The sequence below is a fragment of the Suricata suricatta genome, chromosome 5, assembly GCF_006229205.1.
Source record: "Suricata suricatta isolate VVHF042 chromosome 5, meerkat_22Aug2017_6uvM2_HiC, whole genome shotgun sequence".
Classification (NCBI taxonomy): domain Eukaryota; kingdom Metazoa; phylum Chordata; class Mammalia; order Carnivora; family Herpestidae; genus Suricata; species Suricata suricatta.
The window spans coordinates 106,437,059-106,454,342 of record NC_043704.1 but is presented as its reverse complement, the minus strand read 5'-3'; the positions used below and the strand labels follow the sequence as shown (position 1 = coordinate 106,454,342).

General features: G+C 41.7%; 1 protein-coding gene across 3 annotated transcripts in view; it reads left to right on the top strand.

Moving 5' to 3' along the window:
* KCNAB1 (potassium voltage-gated channel subfamily A member regulatory beta subunit 1) overlaps nt 1-17,284 on the top strand; it is a 452,797-nt gene that overhangs the window by 304,646 nt on the left and 130,867 nt on the right. The gene's annotated exons all lie outside the window — the stretch shown is intronic.

Here is a 17,284-nt window from a genome sequence, read left to right as displayed (position 1 = left end):
TGAGCTGTCAGCACAGAGCCCGATGTGGGGCTTGAACCCACAAACCTGAGATCATGACCTGAGCCGAAGTCGGACACTCAACCAACTGAGCCACCCAGGTGCCCACCCTGAACTGGGTTTTGATTGTCTCATTTTTTCTGTTTTTACAGGAAATCCGAGTTAAGGGTGGCTTAGCTAATGGATGCATCTTGGTGTTGAAATGAGGCTACTTTGACCCATCCATGTCCAAGTTCATTAATTTAACCCACAGAAATGCCACCAGGAGGGTCTGAGTCCAGATTTCCATTCTCTTTGTCTAACAATTAGAGCCCACTTTCCCCTTGGCTAAGGATTCTTTACACCAAGGCCGCAGCCACCCAGTGGAATCTGCAGTTTTTGCAGAATGGCAGCAATGGCAGATAGCCAATTTCCCAAGGTACTCTCTCCAAAATGAGCCAAATTAAATTTAAAACTAATTCCAGAACAGTTCCTCTCTACATTTGTAAAAGAATGACTGCTTGGCAAGGTACTATTAAGAGAAAAGGGCAAAGTCTCCCTAAAGATTTTCAACTTTATTTTTTTTTCAATATTTTATTGTCAAGTTGTTTTCCATACAACCCCCAGTGCTCTTCCCCATAAGTGCCCTCCACCATCACCACCACCTCTAAGAAGAGCATTTGGGAAAGCAAATTGCATTTTGACTTAAAAAAAGAAAAAAAGTGTTGTGGGTGGAACCATGTTACAAAAAGCAATAATCATAGTGTTTCATAATCCTTGAGACTAGTATTAAGTACTACCAGAATCTAACACTCTAGATATAGAAACAATATATTAACAGCTTAATCTAAGGGATATATTTTTCTGTTCACTGAGAGAAAAGAAATGGGTTTTTTCCCAAGTTTCACACAAGCTCTCTTTGTAAACATCCTTTTGGATTACCAATATTTTCATTGAAAATGTTTATTTTAGGGAATTTAGATATCATTATCAACAAAATCCCAGAGTTAAAGAAATAGTTTCTCAAATAACTGAATCCACATTCCTCCAACACTCACTATTACAATGATAAATCTAGAGTGCATTTTTTTCTTCTTTTGCAGAACAGACAAAGCAATGATATGTAATTATTCAGAATATGCTTTGTTCAACTGGTAAAGATTGGGACACTGGGATTTCCTTTTCTGCATAAGATCAATAAAGACTATACTCTATTAGCTTGCCTCTGGCAGTAGCCTATATAAAGTGCCATAAAGGAAGGCTAAATCCTTGTAATATTGGAGAGCAGTTTGGAATATGATACCATGGGGAGAGATAGTACTGTCTAAGGCTCAGTAGTTGACAAAGATGATTCTCTGAATTCTTTGGTTGTTTCTCTTTCTCCTTCCTATTATGGTAACTGTAGCTTTGAATATTATTTCAGGAAGTCTTTTTAATATCTGTGCAGGATTATACTCAAATAGTACAGGACTCGTGTGTGTGTGTGTGTGTGTGTGTGTGTGTGTGTGTGTGTGTGACTTGAAGCTAGAATCTCCATTCAACAAGCATTTGTTGAGGGTCTACCCTGCCCCTGGCCTTGCGCTGAGCTCTTAGGATTTAAATATAGATAGGATGATATTTGCCCCCTCTATTTAGATGTTGGGAGAAAAAAGGTCTTTATCTGCTTCCTGTAACTGATCTTAATTTTCTTTAAGGTCTCCCTTCTTGCTGATGGCAGTTGAGGGGGCATGTAAATTCTCCCATTCGAAACTACTTCTGTCTCTTCTGATTTAAAAGACCAAGTTTATATCAGGGATCTCTCCTCTTTCCTTCTTCCTCCCTCCTAAAATGGTGTCAGTGAGTGAGAAGAAGCTTCAGCACCTTCCAGACCACCATGCTGTCATGTTCTTCTGGCTACACAAGGTTATTGTGAAGTGTCACATCAGAACTTGGAATTCTCCTGGGAACCCTGGAGCCCAAGGAGCAAATAGGTGGTCTGAAATTCCCACAAAACTCTCTGGTTACTCCCCTTTTTCCTCTTTCTTTTTAAATGTTTATTTTTTTTTATCATTTATTTTTGAGAGAGAAAGAGCATGCAAGAGAGCGGGGGAAGAGCAGAGAAAGAGACAGAATCCAAGCAGGCTCCAGGCTCTGAGCTGTCAGCACAGAGCCTGATGTGGAACTTGAACCCATGATCCACAAGATCATGACCTGAGCTGAAGTTGGATGCTTAATCAACTGAGCCACCCAGGCATCCCAATGTTTGTTTATTTTTGAGAAAGAGAGCAAGTGGGTAAGAGGCAGACAGAGAGGGGGACAGAGGATCCAGAATGGTCTCTGCACTGACAGCAGACAGCCTGATGTGAGGCTTGAACTCACGAACTGTGAGATCATGACCTGAGCCAAAGTTGGATGCTTAACCAACAGAACCACCCAGGTGCCCCTGTGTGGTTATTTTTAATCTTTCCTTATCCTCTGGAGAGTCTTAACCACAGTGGGCAGGTCAGGGAAAGCGAGAAGTCCTACACACTTAACCTCTGACTTAATTCTTGTTTTTCTCTTCCTCTCTCTGGCAGAAAAGGATCCTATTTTCCTTTCAGCCTGAATCTCAAGATCACATATTACAACTGGATTAGGTTAGGGTGACCACATAATTTATCACACAGAGTAGGACACTTTTGAAAGTAAAAAGAGGAGGGGTTCCCCATGAATTATTGTGTATCAAGCAACAGGCCAGTCTGGGTTAACCAAGATGTGTGGTGTCCAGTTAAATGGAACCAAAATTCATGTATTCCATTTCTAGATTTAGGATTTGTTGCTCTACCTTACAATGGTTCTTCCTAAATAGCAATGTAGCCATATAACTTGCAAGAGCTACATACTAGAGTTCTTGAAGGAAAGATCACCTGTGTGTATATATATCCAAGAGTCTGGTAACATAAGTAGCCTTTGGCTGAACTTAGAAATGCAATTACCTGGGCAGCTTCTTTTGTACTATATTTACAGAAAGAGAGCAGGGGTACATCCAGATTTTGATCCGTAACAAATTTTTTTTTAACATTTGTTTATTTTTGGGAGAGAAAGAGCATGAGCAAGGGAGGAGTAGAGAGAGGGGGAGACACAGAATTGAAAGCAGGCCCCAGGCTCCCAGCTGTCAGTCAGAGGCTGATGCAGGGCTTGAACTCTCAAACTGTGAGATCATGACCTGAGCCAAAGTCAGACACTCAACTCACTGAGCCATCCAGGCACCCCTATAACATATTATCTAAATCTACCTAGTGGATTGGTTGTTTACTTGAATCTTGCTGCTGCTGTTGTTGTTGGTAACATTTAGATCTATTCATTGTTAATTTGGAATCAATATATCCGCTCATGGCTGAATATATATAAAAGTCAAGGAATGAGTTAATATGAGTCTTAGTTCTGCCTGTTCTGTAAAATTATGGAGCAAATGTCCAGCTCCTGAGCACTATTTGTCTAGCTGAAAAAGCTATTTCTTGACTTAGTTGAGAGAGATTTTATTCATTTATCCAGCCAGTCCTCCATTCTTCCATCTATCCATTCACCCATACCATGTATTATTTCAGTCAAAAAAAAAGGGGGGGTTGGTGGTGGTGACCACAATTGGAGCCAAGAATGAGATTAAAAAGCACACTATGATGACAAACAAATTGATGTCCTGTGGGCCACAAATTTGACTCGGAGCCAACCAGAAAAATCTCTTGAAAGTTTCTAAGTTCATAGATAATAGCTAATAAGATAATTATAATAGTTAACACCTATTGAGTGCTTACTGTTTGTTGGGCACTGAGTTAGGCTTTCTGCATGAGAAGTTTAAGTTCCTCCCAGTAATCTTAAGAGACCAAAACTAAGAAATGCCCATTTTAGAGATGTAGAACGTAAAGCTTAATAGAGAATAGGTAAAATAGCCCTAATCAAGAATTCAAAGGACTGCCTTAAGAGCCCTAGCTCTCCATCTTAAATGCTCAGAAGAAATTCACCCCTTTTTGGCTCTAAGGTCTCACTGTAGCTTCTTGGGGGGTTTTATAATGGGGTTACCTTGGGCTGTGATCCACTGGACCTTTGACAACACAGGACATGTGCACACTGACTCCTATTCTTTTCCTTTCTAATAACACAATGTAATAATATAATTATTTATGTAATACTTACCTCCTCAACTAGATTTAAAGACCCTATGGTCAAGGACTGTGACTGTCTTCTACACTGTCAGCCCCTGCACACCAGAGATCTTGAACACATATTTGTTGCATCAATGGCTGAAATAATGATTCTCAGAACTATTTATACAACAATCTGCATTTGCACAAAGAAACCAGTGGGATTTTATTTTTTCTTCTTTTCTTCCTCCATCTGTTTTTCCTGACTCCCCACCCCATCAACACACATTATTCATACCTTTATAATTTAAGTGAAATCACTTCCTAACTTCTTTTCTTGACCTGAACTTGAGTGCAGATCTCAACAAACAAAACTAAGAATATTCTTTTTTCACAAAATGTTTGTCTTCACTTCTGTTCAGCATTTCTTAATCCTTTTTTTCCCATGTAACTGGCTATACCGAACATTTCAGCAGAATTCTTAACAGTGTGAATGATTTGATTTTGCTATAAAATCTGTCCATCAGCTGATGGGACCTAAGCCCCTGGTTTCCCTTGAAAGCACACTCATAATGGATTTTCCCTGCTTGTTTTGATTTATGCTGCCATTCCCCAAACTATTAATCCCAGTGGTTATTATCATGCCAATAACATTTAAAAAGAACTCTAAAACTCTGTGTATATATGTAGAAAATATAACCTGTAAGCAGGTTAGGGCAGGCAGTGTATAACAGATGAAGACATTGAGGTTTGGGAAGAGTGAGTGATTAGCACTACATTCTGGTGCTAGTGAGGGGTGGACCCCAGCCTTAAAGCCAGTAGGGCCTTAGCTGCTAACTCCACCTTCCAACACTGTACCTCTCTGTGTCTGTCTCCAGTTTCAACTGCAACCTTTTTTTTTTTTTTTTTTTTTGGTGATAGAGGGGAGGAGGAGATTGGTCAGAAATGACTCTCCGCAAAACAATTTGATGGTTTTGCTGTTACTAAGTGTGTCTGGGGAAGAATGAGAAAGGAAGATGTCAGCTATAAAAGATTTGAACTTGAGATTCATTTAGGAGCAAAGCTCAAGAGGGCTCACTGGGAGTCCCAAGATGTAGGTGGGTGCTTTGTTCTTGGTCAGGGTCAGGGTTGAGTTTCTGTAGTCTATGAGATCTGCTGTAAACTTTCTAGTCAGGACTCAAAGATTCAGCTCCTGGTGTTGAATGGTTAGTTAACAATGCTAGATGGTGATAAACCACACTAATAACTAACTCTTAAACTGAAAAAATGGCCATAGAAAAGTGCACCCCGCTGAGGCCAGAAGCTCACTACCCCTATGGGGAAACCCAGTGAGGCAATTCTTACTCACCATACAGGCAGGCTGGGGCCAGAGCCTTGCCAGAACATGAAGGAGTCACTATTCTATTTCAGGCTTGGCCTAGGCCAGCCAGAGCTTTCCTAAAATGTGTCTCCTATCCCCTCCCATTGCCTAGTGGCCACTCTTGCCAACAATCACTTGTGGGGACCAGCGTCCCCCAACTGCCAGCCTGGCCCTCCATGCCCAACAGCACACCTGTTTGGCCTCATCTTGCCCAGGAAGTTGTCCTCATTCCTTTCTGTAGTTGATCTTAGCATCTGGGGGAGGTGGTTTTGTTTTTGAAGTACAGTAACTTTCTTTTTTTCCATCATAAAACCATTACAAAAATGGTACAAAAAATTAAGAAAATATAAATATGCAGAAACTAAAAGCCAATCATTATCACCTAAAAGGTCCATCACTGTCTGAATTTTTAGTGAATTTTCTCCTAGGCTTTCCTCTATGCATTTTGATTTTGATTTAAAAAAAATTTTTTTTGCATTTACATTTGAGAGACCGAGAGAGACAGAACACAAGTAGGGGAGAGCCAGAGAGAGAAGGAGACACAGAATCTGAAGCAGGCTCCAGGCTCTGAGCTGTCAGCACAGAGCCCAATGCGGGACTTGAACTCACAAATTGTGAGATCATGACCTGAGCCAAAGTTGGATGCCCAACCAACTGAGCCACCCAGGCGACCCCTTTCTATGCATTTTTAAAGATCATATTGCAACAAATTTTACATCCTGCTTATTATATTTAGTATAGCAATGCAAACATTTTATTGTGTTAATAAAATATTTTTAGGGGCACCTGGGTGGTTCATACAGTTAAGCATCTGATTCTTGATTTCAGCTCAGGTCATGATCCCAGGGCTGTGGAATCAAGCCCCACAATAGGCTCCATGCTGAGCATGGAACTTTCTTAAGATTTCCTCTCTCTTTCTCTCTCTCCCTTCCTTCCTCCCTCTCTTTCTCCCTCCTTCTCTTTCCCTCTATCCCTCTGCCCCTCTCCCCCACTCATGTGTGCTGTCTCTCCCGCTCTCTATGATAAAATTTAAAACTTCTTAAAATAACATTTTAAATGGTTACATAATAATTCATATTGATGAATTTTAATTTGATTCTCCTCCTATTATTAGTTTTTTAAATGATTATAATGACTATAATCAATATTTTTGCACTTAAACCTAATTCCAGATGTCTATATGTTTCTTTCAGATAGATTATTAAAAGTAGGATTATCAGGGAGCACCTGGTTGGCTCAGTTGGTAGAATATTTGACTCTTGATCTCAGGATTGTGATTTCGAGCCCCATGTTGCGTGTAGAGGTTACTTAAGTAAATAAAACTAAAAAAAAAAAATAAGATTATCAGGTCTTGACTTGGGATTCTTGATTCATTATATGGAAGAAAATCAGTTCCTTGTAAACTTTTTAGTATTTTGATGTGGGCAATGGGACAGACAATACATGGCATGGAGCAGTGACCCAATACATGTTTATGAAGGAATGGACTTAATTCTATTTGGAGTATTTGGATTTTAAAAGAGGGAATTTGCCAACAAATGGATCTTAAATTGGTAGAAATCTAAGCAGCAATACTTATAATATTGAAGAAATAAAAATTGTAAATGCAGGACTGTCAAGGAAGGAAAGTTTTCTAAAAATCTTTGATTCAACTTAACTGAAGATCAAAGTAACCAGCTTTAAAGAGCCTTCCTGGCCTCTTGGTCAGTCGGTTTCAATGAACCTGGCATCATGCCAAGGCCTGGGAGCAGATGCATGGAGCATGGAGTCTGTCTTCAACAAGTCTATGAGCTTGTGGGCAAACAGATCATCCAGACAAAACACAAATAACATGGGAAAGGCAGAGCTGAGCCACAAGCTCAGTGAAAGAAGTAATTAGCTCTTCCTGAGGAAGACTCCTTGGGAAGGAATTTTTGGGCTGGGTCTTGAGTGTGGATATGTGAGGAAAGCATTCCAAACAGATGCAAATGCAAAGAGCCATTATTCTTAATTCCTCAGAACCATAGGGCACTAACTAACGTCCCTTTCTCCACCCCAGGCAGTACTCTATCCAGTTGGTCATTTATACCTTAGTGAGAAAGAGTTGTTCTGACTTGCCTGAGTGCAGAATTTGATAAAGAGAAAGGAGACAGACCCTGAGAACTGAAGATACTTGAGACCAGAAGGGACAAGGGAGAGTACTGTAAGGGAAAGAGGTATGTAGAGGGGAAGCAGGGAGCCCAAGACAGGACCACTGAGTGGTACAATTGGGAAAAGGAGGTTATGCACGTAGAATACAAGGTGCCCCCAGTGTTGTGCAGTGAGGCAACTGTAGGTTCCAAACACCAAAATTTCAGCAGTGAAGAAAGGTGTGGCCTGGCCTCAGTGAAGCTCTCCTACCCTGATCCACAGTTTCTCTGTCCTCTTCCAGAAGTTCTCCAGGGAAGGTTAGTCTGCTCTGTTTAAAGGTCTGTTTCAATAAAATAGCTCTTAGTATACAGCCCAGAGCATTGGTGGACCATTTCCCTCTCCTGTGTCTGGAGAGAGAGCAGTGAAGCTGGTTGCTAGTAGCCTTGTAAGTCCTGATTCCCATCCCCCTCTAACTGCATCTTATACAGCCGCCGCCCTCCTCCCTCCCTCTCTCTCTCTCTCTCTCTCTCTCTCTCTCTCTCTCTCTCTCTCTCTCTCTCTCTCACACACACACACACACACACACACACACACACCCCTCCATCATACTCACCTCCTTTCCATCCTTAATTAAATGTGTTACTTCCTCAGGGCCTTACCTGTCTGCCTAGAATCTTCTGCAAGATCTTTTTAAGGCTGGCTCCTTCCCATCCTTCAGGTCCTTGCTCAGAGGTCACCTCCTCCGCGTGGCTGCCCCTGACCACCTAACCTATCTCATTTTCCAGCTTCATGTTTTGGAAGCACCTCTTATTCACTGAAGTTATTTCTGGGCCACTAGATCCCTGTGGACTATTAGAACGTAAGCTTTATGAGGTCAGGCACTCAATCTGTTTTGTTCACTGCCTAGAATAGTGCCTGCCTTAACAGTAGGTGCTCAATAAACATCTACCGGGTAAATGAATAATCTACTTTGGAGACCAGTTTACTCAAGTGTATGTCCTGAGCTCCTTTGCCTACAGTAGTTCCAGTGTGTTTGTTGGTTTGAATTACACTAAAAATCATTCTTGGTCCAATCTTCTTTTTCAGACCAGACAATCTCAGTTCTTCCCAACTTCCCTTTCCCTTTCTCTTTCCAAGTCTGTATCCCCACACCTCACAAGTGGTGAATAAGGTCTGTTTAGGCTCCATTGGTCATCCCATCTCCACTCTGCAAAACATGCAAATGACTTCATTCTTTTCTCTTTTCAAAAGCCAAAAACCATGAAATCAGTTCTGTTGCATTTTGAACCAACCTGAGTCATACATTTCTTTCTATTTTCCTCCCCTGCCATCTCTGTGTGAAGGCTGAGGGAGGAGGGTGATGAGGGGCAGTGCACAGCCCCCCCCCCCCCCCGCTCCCCAGGCCGTGGCATACACTGCGGGAGGAGACCCAGGACCCAGGGAAGCTGCCGTTAGGGGACACGGGGACCCGGAACAGACGTCGGGGGCTGGCTATACAACTAGCAGGAGCCACGGAAACTCATTTCTCTTTTCTCTGGCCTCCAAAAATGACCACAGCCAGGCAAAGACCCTAGTCCTGCTAATCCCTCTAGGAAATAGGTGATGGTTGGGTCATTTCGGTAGGACAGGCCACATGAAGGCAGTGAGGTGCAGTGGAAGGACACACACCTGGGCAACAGACAGAATTCTGCCCCAGCTCTGCCGAGCGCTAGCTGTGTGGGGCCTTGGCTCCGTATTTAACTTCTCTCAGCCTCTGGATCCTCCTGCATGAAATGGGCCCTCTTCAAGAGTGTCTACTTGGAAAGACTATTGGCCTTTCTATGCTTGAATTATGCATAAAAGCATCTGGCATGAGGCTGGCATGTAATAGGTGCCCTGTAAATATTTGCTGTTATTAAGCTGATTCAGGTACAGGGAAAAATAACTAGTATGTCTATGTTTACCTAATAAGTGAGAAATGAAATAAAATTAGCTGTGCTTTTCCATTTCATTTGTTTTTTGAAACGTTTGTTTTGGAGACAGAGTGTGAGTGGGGGGAGGGGCAGAGAGAGTGGGGACAGAGGATTCCAAGTGGCTCCGTGCTGAGGACAGAGAGCCCAATGCAGACCTCAAGCTCACCATCCTCCAGATCATGACCTGAGCTGAAGTTCAACGTTCAACCTACTAAGCCACCCACATGCCCTGTGCTTTTCCACTTTCAAAGTCAAAGCTATGCTTACAGATGCCAAATATCCAAGAAGGTGCAAAATAGATCCAAAGCTTTACTCAACTGACAACATTAAATTGTCAAAAAATTAGACATCAATTGCTTCTTGGCCTTTTGGCTAAGATCAAATGTAAAAAATTAGGCTTCATTGGAGTGTTTGTTAAAATAAGCAGCTATTTGTCACTGCACTTACTTTCCCTTATGATTTTCCTTCTTGTCATACGATGGTGCTTCTAGAGTTGGAAACTGATTGCTTTGGGGCCACATCAAAGAATTGTCAGGTACCCGGCTACTTTGCCATCGATATTGGCATTATCCTATGAATTCCTGTTATATTTAAATCTGACTTGGAACCAGTTAAGTCAGTCGACTTGAATGAAGTACTGTTATTGAGCTTAACCAACTGAAATTAATTACTTTAATTTCCTAGGATGGATTAATTCACAAAAGCATAAGGCAGTTATTTCACAGAGTTCCATAGCTGCCATGCACTGATTAATTTAAAATGCCTGAGGTCAATTTTTTAAAATTATGTGCATTAGTAAAACTTTACCCAAGCCCGAGGAGAGGTAGCTTTGATTCCATTTTCAAGAGCATTTCAGTAAGATTTTTGTTTACAGTCCCACAGAATGTATTCTTTTGATTCCTTAGTTTCACGAGAGGGTAGTGTCTTGTCTCCCTTCCTCCCCTTCATGGATCTGTAAAAAAAAATAATAATAAAATAAAAAAAAGGTGCCCCCTTTGTATGAAGTAAAATCAGAAAGGATTGGCACAGAGAGCGGTTCTCATGTCTGTGATGGGTGTTCTCTGAGTGACAGGCACAGATCCTTGTCAGAGCTACTGCACACCCGCACCACCAAATGAGACACAGTGTCCTCATTTTGAGACATAACAAACTACGGTATCAAAAAGAATAAGAAGACCAAAGTAGAGGTTGAAGAATGAAGATGAATTGAAACCAGAACTCAAGCCTGACTAATCAGTAGCCACTGATAACAGCTGTCCTGTGAACGGGATGGAGAGCAGTGAAGCTGCTTGGGAATAGCCTTGTGAGCCCAGGCGCCCATCCCCGGGCCAACTGCATTCCATTTTCACCACCTCCAGGACGGTTTTTCACCTGTTACTCTGTCTCTCCAGCTATTGAACTATCTAGCTATCTATTTTAGAAAAGGAGCATGAGCAGGGGAGAGAACAGAGAAGGGTAGAGAGAGAATCTTAAGCAGACTGCACACTCAGTGCACAGAGCCAGATGCGTGACTTGGTCCCACAACCCTGGGATCAGGACCTGAGCCGAAATCAGGAGTCTGATACTCAACCGAGCCACCCAGGTGCCCTTCTCTATTATTCTGGAGAGAAAGAGCACTTATTAACTTCAAAGGCAGTTACTACCTGTTGATGCATCCTAGCAGCTCCTGAGTACACATTTGCTGAATGAGAAAATTTTAAAAAAAGCAAACAAAAACCAATGTTCTGGCAATGTGAGGGTATTTACAGATAAAATGAAATTAAATGATACAGGGATGTTGGCTTCAAGGGGTCCTCAATTTTCTCCCCTTTTGGTTTCATTTCTGGGTCTACCATTCACTCACTACATTTCTTATTTATCAGCTGTGACTCCAGAATTACTCCTACCCCTGCGAGAAACAGATTTGAGGACTAGAGTTCAGTGTTTGGGTGTAGTTCTTTTTATTCTTAGCCTTATGGTATCCAGTCAAAAGACTCTTCTGAAGTTACTGAAGTCAGGGTTTTTTTGTCCCCAGAGATCCGGTGGCATATGGTCTGTCATTCATTTGTAATATAGTTACATTCGCTCCTCACAGTGTGCATGTTATCTTGGGTTCCTCTGACATCCTGATAGATTTTTTTAATTTGCATGGAATAAAATTCACTTTCTGTGTTCTCACAGTTGTATGAATTTTGTTTATTTCAGTCTGGCCACCACAGTGCACCATACAGAGCATTTCAATAGCCCCCCCCAATTCCCTCATACTGCCTCTTTGCACTCCTCTCCTCCCACCTCCAACCCCTAGTAATTCTTCATGTTTCCTGTCCCTAATGTCTTTTCCAGAATGTTATATAAGTAGACTCAGCCAACATGTAGCTATGGAAGCCTAGCTTCTTTTACTTAGCAAAATGCATTTAAAATGCATTCATGTTATTGTGTGAGTCATGAATCAGTAGTTCATTTATTTTTATTGCTGAATAATATTCCACTTTGTCAATGTTCCCTCATTGGTTTATCCATTCATCAGTTGACAGGTATCCGGCTGGTTTCCAGTTTTGGGTGATTATGAATAAAGCCTCTGTAAACATTTGCCCCTAGCTCTTTGTGTGAACAGAAGTTTTCATTTCACCTGAGTACATACCTAGGCGTGGAATTATGGAGTCACTTGGGATGGGTATATTTAACTTTGTAAGAAACTCTCAAACTGATTTCTACAGAGGGCTGTTTTCATTTTGCATTTCTACCAGCAATGCATCTTTGCCAATACTTGGCACTGTGTTCTAACAAGCGTGTAATGGTATCTCATTATGGTTATAATTTGTATCTCTCCAATGTCAGATGATGCTGAGCATTTTTCACGTGCTTGTTTGCCGTCCAAGTATCTTCTTTGGTGAAGTGGTGCTCGGTACTTTGGCCATCTTTTCATGGGTTTTTGCAGATATTTTCTTTCCACCTGTGGTTTGTCTTTTCATTTTTCCTGATGGTTTCTTTCATGCAGCAAGAGTTTTACATTTTTATAAAGCTCAATTTTTCAGTTTTATAACGGATCATCCTTTTGGTACTGCACCTAAAAACTCTTGCCAAACCTAAAGTTTTAGAGATTTTTCTCATTTTTTTCTCCTAAAAGTTTTGTGGTTTTATGTTTTGCATTTAGATGTACGATCCATTTTAATTTATGTATAAGACGTGAGGCATATATCATTATTCATTTTCTTATATAAAACAATTGCTCCAGCGCTATTTCCTGCGAGGATTATCCTTTCTCCAGTGAATTATCTTTGCACCTTTGTCAAAAATCAGTTGACTATCCTCTTGTGTGGCTATTTCTAGCCTTTTTATTCTGCTCCACTTACCGTCTATTCTGTTCCATTTATATGTGCTTCATTCCTTTTAACAACACCACACACCACTTTGATTACTCTAGCTTTATGTTAAATTTTGAAATTACGTAGCATGAGTCATTCCAACTTTGCTCTTCTTTTTAAAATTGTTTCGAGGGGCACCTGGTGGCTCAGTCGGTGAGCATCTGACCCTTAACATCAGCTCAGGTCATAATCCTAGGGTTGGAGGACTGAGCCCCGCATTGGGCGCTGAGCTGAGTGTGGAGCCTGCCCAGGGTTCTCTCTCCTTCCCTCTGTCCCTCTACACCACTCATGCTCTCCCTCTCTCCCTCTCTCAAATTAAAAAATATATTTGAGAATCACCTTGATATCTATAAGACATATTTATAGGATATGAATTAGGATTATATTTATTTCAAACACCAAATTGACAGAAATTGATATCTTCACAATATTGTCTTGCAAGCCATCAACATGGAATACCTCTCCATTTAGTCAGGTCCGCTTTCATTTTGTCACGTTTAAGATATAGATACTGTCCATGTTTTCATAGATTTGTAAATAAATATTTCATTTTTAGGCTACTATTACAAATAGTGTTTTTTTTAAATCTCTAATTCCAATTGTTCCTTGCTAGGAATACACCTGACTCTTATATATTGACCTTATATCCTCAAACTTGCTAAATTCACTTATTAGTTCTAGGAGGGTTTTAGTAAATTCTCTGGGATTTTCCTACATAGACTATCATGTGGTCTGCAATGAGAGACCGTTTTGTTGATTCCTTTCAAATCTGCATGTTTTTTGTTCCTTTTTAATTCCTTATTGTACCACGATGTTGAGTAGGTCAATTCAATCTTAATGGGCAATCTGAACACAAAACAATTGGGACTAAAATAATACCTAACTCTGGAAGTCCATATCAAGGAGGTAAAAAAGGCTCTTCAGACTTAGCCATTTGAACGTTCATATAGTTAGTAAAATATTTACTTGTACCTCAGAGTGCAAAGTGTTATGTTATAAAGTCAAACACAAATCAGGCTTGGATCCTACCAAGTACTGTGTAACTGAGGAAAGGTACTATGACAGGAACAATAGTTTCTACCTACAAATAATAAGGTGACACGGCTGATCAAAGAACAGCAGGGAAGCCATTGGGCAGAAGGGTCTGACCTGGTGGTAGCTACAGAGAAGTCAGGATGCAGGTGGTTTAAAACACTGAGCTGGAGGGAAGAAGGAGGAAGGTAAGACTGAACACGGAGCACCTGGGTGGCTCAGTCAGTTAAGCATCTGACTTTGGCTCTAGGTCATGATCTCATGACTTGTGAGTTTGAGACCCGCACTGGGCTCTGTGCTGACAGCTCAGATTCTGGAACCTGCTTCAGATTCTGTGTGTCCCCCCTCTCTCTGTCCGTCCCTAGCTTGCACTTTGTCTGTCTGTCTGTCTCTCTCTCTCTCTCTCTCAAAAATAAATTAAAAAAAAATTTTAAAATATAAGACTGAACATAGAAGTAGACTCTGGTCATGACTCCCCCTTTAGGAGCCTGCTCCAAGGCTCCGAAGCTGTAAATACCAGAGGGCAGGACTTATAGGGAGGACAATGGGGAGAAGAAGAAAGTTATGGGTGGGGATAGAATGCATCCTGCTAAGCAGGTTCCTAAGCTCCAGCCTCTCGTGAGCTTAGGAGAGGCAGCTCTAACACTTATACTGGTTAAAAAAAAAAAAAAAAGGTGAGAGGCCTCGGTGTCTACTGTGTCCCTCTACTCAGGGAGAGAGTAAAAACTCATTTTATGGAAGAGGGAACCTGTATGAGGTGAAACGAGATGCCCAGGACCACAGCCTGAATTCAAACCTGTGTCTGTGTGTGATAACAGCTTGCACTTAGGCAGCCTTTACCATGTGCCAAGCACTGCCTTAAATGCTTTAATCCTCACAGCCACCCTGTGAGGTAGTTGCTATTATTATCACCAGGAACAGATGGGGCACGGAGAGATTCCGTAACTTTCCCAGGGTTTCACCCATAGGACGCGGTAGAGGCACTTGAGCTGTGCATCATACCCCACCGCTGCACTGTGCTGGCCAGCATTTGCCAGTACACCACAGAGTCTCCCTGGGCACCAGGAGTGAAACAAGCAAGCGGCAATGCAGTCTTCAGCCGCAGCCAGTAGTGGTATCCGAGCGCCCACCGGGAGCATCGCTGAACCTACTCTGCACCCAGCACTGTGATATGTGTTGGAAATAGCAGATGCATTCAGCACAGTCCCGCCCCTCACAGAACTCGGTCTGGGAGGAGAAACAACCTTGTGCAGAATGAGTATAACATGCCTGGTGACATACGGCACCCTGACAGCAGATGTGAAAGACGCAAACACAAGAGAAAACAGGCATTCATTTTCCATTCTTCTGTCCAGAAAAGTGAATGGCAAACTAAGGCGTCATGGCTGAGAGCATTTATTTCTGATTAAGTGCATATCTAAATATCAACCTGCCCCTCAGTCAGGTTCATGCCTCAGTCTCCATCGTGTTGCTGACTGCTCTGTTTTCTCTCGAGAAAGTAACAGATTCAAACAGTAAACCAAACTGAAAGGATGTGGAGCAGGGAGCCTCTACCTCACATAATTTTTTGTTTCATTTTGCCTTTGAAAGCTACATCGTTCACGACGGTGGAAACTAATCGTGGCTCTCGTTGCAAAGTAGATGGGGGGGGGGGGGCTTTGGCTTCATGTGTGGAATGTCTGAAAATAAATCATCACTGCTAGGTGAAGAAAACTTTGAAACCTTTTGGTTTTCTCTTCTTAGCTTTGGAAAGGGCAAGTATGTATACGATATTTTCATAAGACAGTGTGACCATGCCGTTGTGAGAAGAGCTGTGATCCCGAATGAAATTTAGAAGGGACGAAGTGGGTTCTCCTCTTTGCGGGGCTTGCTTCCTCTACCCAGCTTCCTTCCTCCCCCTACCCCACCTTCGTTCCCCTCTCCATCTCCCTCCGATATTTGTTTCTTGATCCGTTCCTTCAAATCTCTCCAAAGTGATGTAAGGAAAAGGTTTGAATCTCTTCCACACTAAGGTGTGACTGACTGGCAGTGGTTTATAGCCAGGCCTTTCAAGCTCGGAGAGCAGAGAATGCCCGGGGGCACTCAGTAAAGTCATGGGACCAACTAGGCGCATCTCTGAGACGACAAACTGGCTTGAAGATTTAGGGAGGAAACATCATTTTATATTAAAACAAACATAAAAATATGAAATGGAATATGCAATTGTTGAGTGAATAAGTCACATTGAAGTGAATTGTTATACAAGAAATATTGTGCATGAGACAAGCCACTTGTTGCTAAGGCCCAGAGCCCCAAGGCTGGCAAATCCTCTCCTCTCTCCTCTTCCCCCGAGGGTAAACACCGCATCCCCACCCCTGCACGTGGGTGGATGAAGCCTGTAATGTAAAACCTCAGAGACCAGGAGTTTTGTCCAAGCAGAGAGAACGCAAGCAGTGGGCCTGAGTTGGAAGTAAATCCAGTAAGGGCCTGAGAACTCTTTTTTAACTTACTAAAATTAAACAGAGATACCAGAACATTAACACTTTCAACAACATTATACACATTTTTAAATAGTAGCAGTGGGGTTTCACATATTTAATTTTGCTTTCAAGTATTTTTCAGGAATGTCTTCCCTCTCAGTTTGAAAGAGATGCTTGCAAACCCACATTACTTTGTGGCAGATGAGTGCCCAAAGGCATTTTTAAACAACATTTATCTTTAATCTGTATCCAAGATTCTTGATGCATAGACCCCCCCCCCCAGGAGTCTGGTTCAGCCTACAGACTCCTCAGAAAAAAAAATTTAAATACATAACATAAAATACACAGGATTCCAATTAAATTGAAATACAGTTCAAAATACCTAAAATCCAAATGTGTAACCTAGTAAAACATTTCTTTATTAGTACATTAAATAACCAGCTCTAGGGGCATGTGGAATACCACCATTTCCAAGGAGGAGAAGTGTAAATGGTGACTGTGAATGATTTTTGGAGCTCTCTGAAGCACCTGTGATGGGGACAGAAAAAAATGCTTCTAATTTCTGTTGGTGGTACAGTCACAGGTAACGTAGGTCTTTCTATGGTTTCTTGCCTATATTTGTACTTGCAGGAGATGCTAAGTTTCAGTAAGACGCTGGTGAAAAACAAAAATGTATTTTTCCCATTCCAAGTTCATGAACCTCCAAATAACGTGCCCCTGAAATAAAGGTTCTAGATTCTTCTGATTTGAAGCTCTGAGTTCTTGATTTCCAGCTATTCTGATGTCTTGGGATCCTTGAGACAGTAAAACCAGCATAACTTTTATTTAGGCAATAACTAGACCTGGGTGAGCATTTCTCAGCCCCTACCACACCCCTGCAGAACACCGAGTTCGTACAGCCCTATCTGCACAACATTATGTCCCATCCCCCTCTCTCCCTCATGGTGATCCC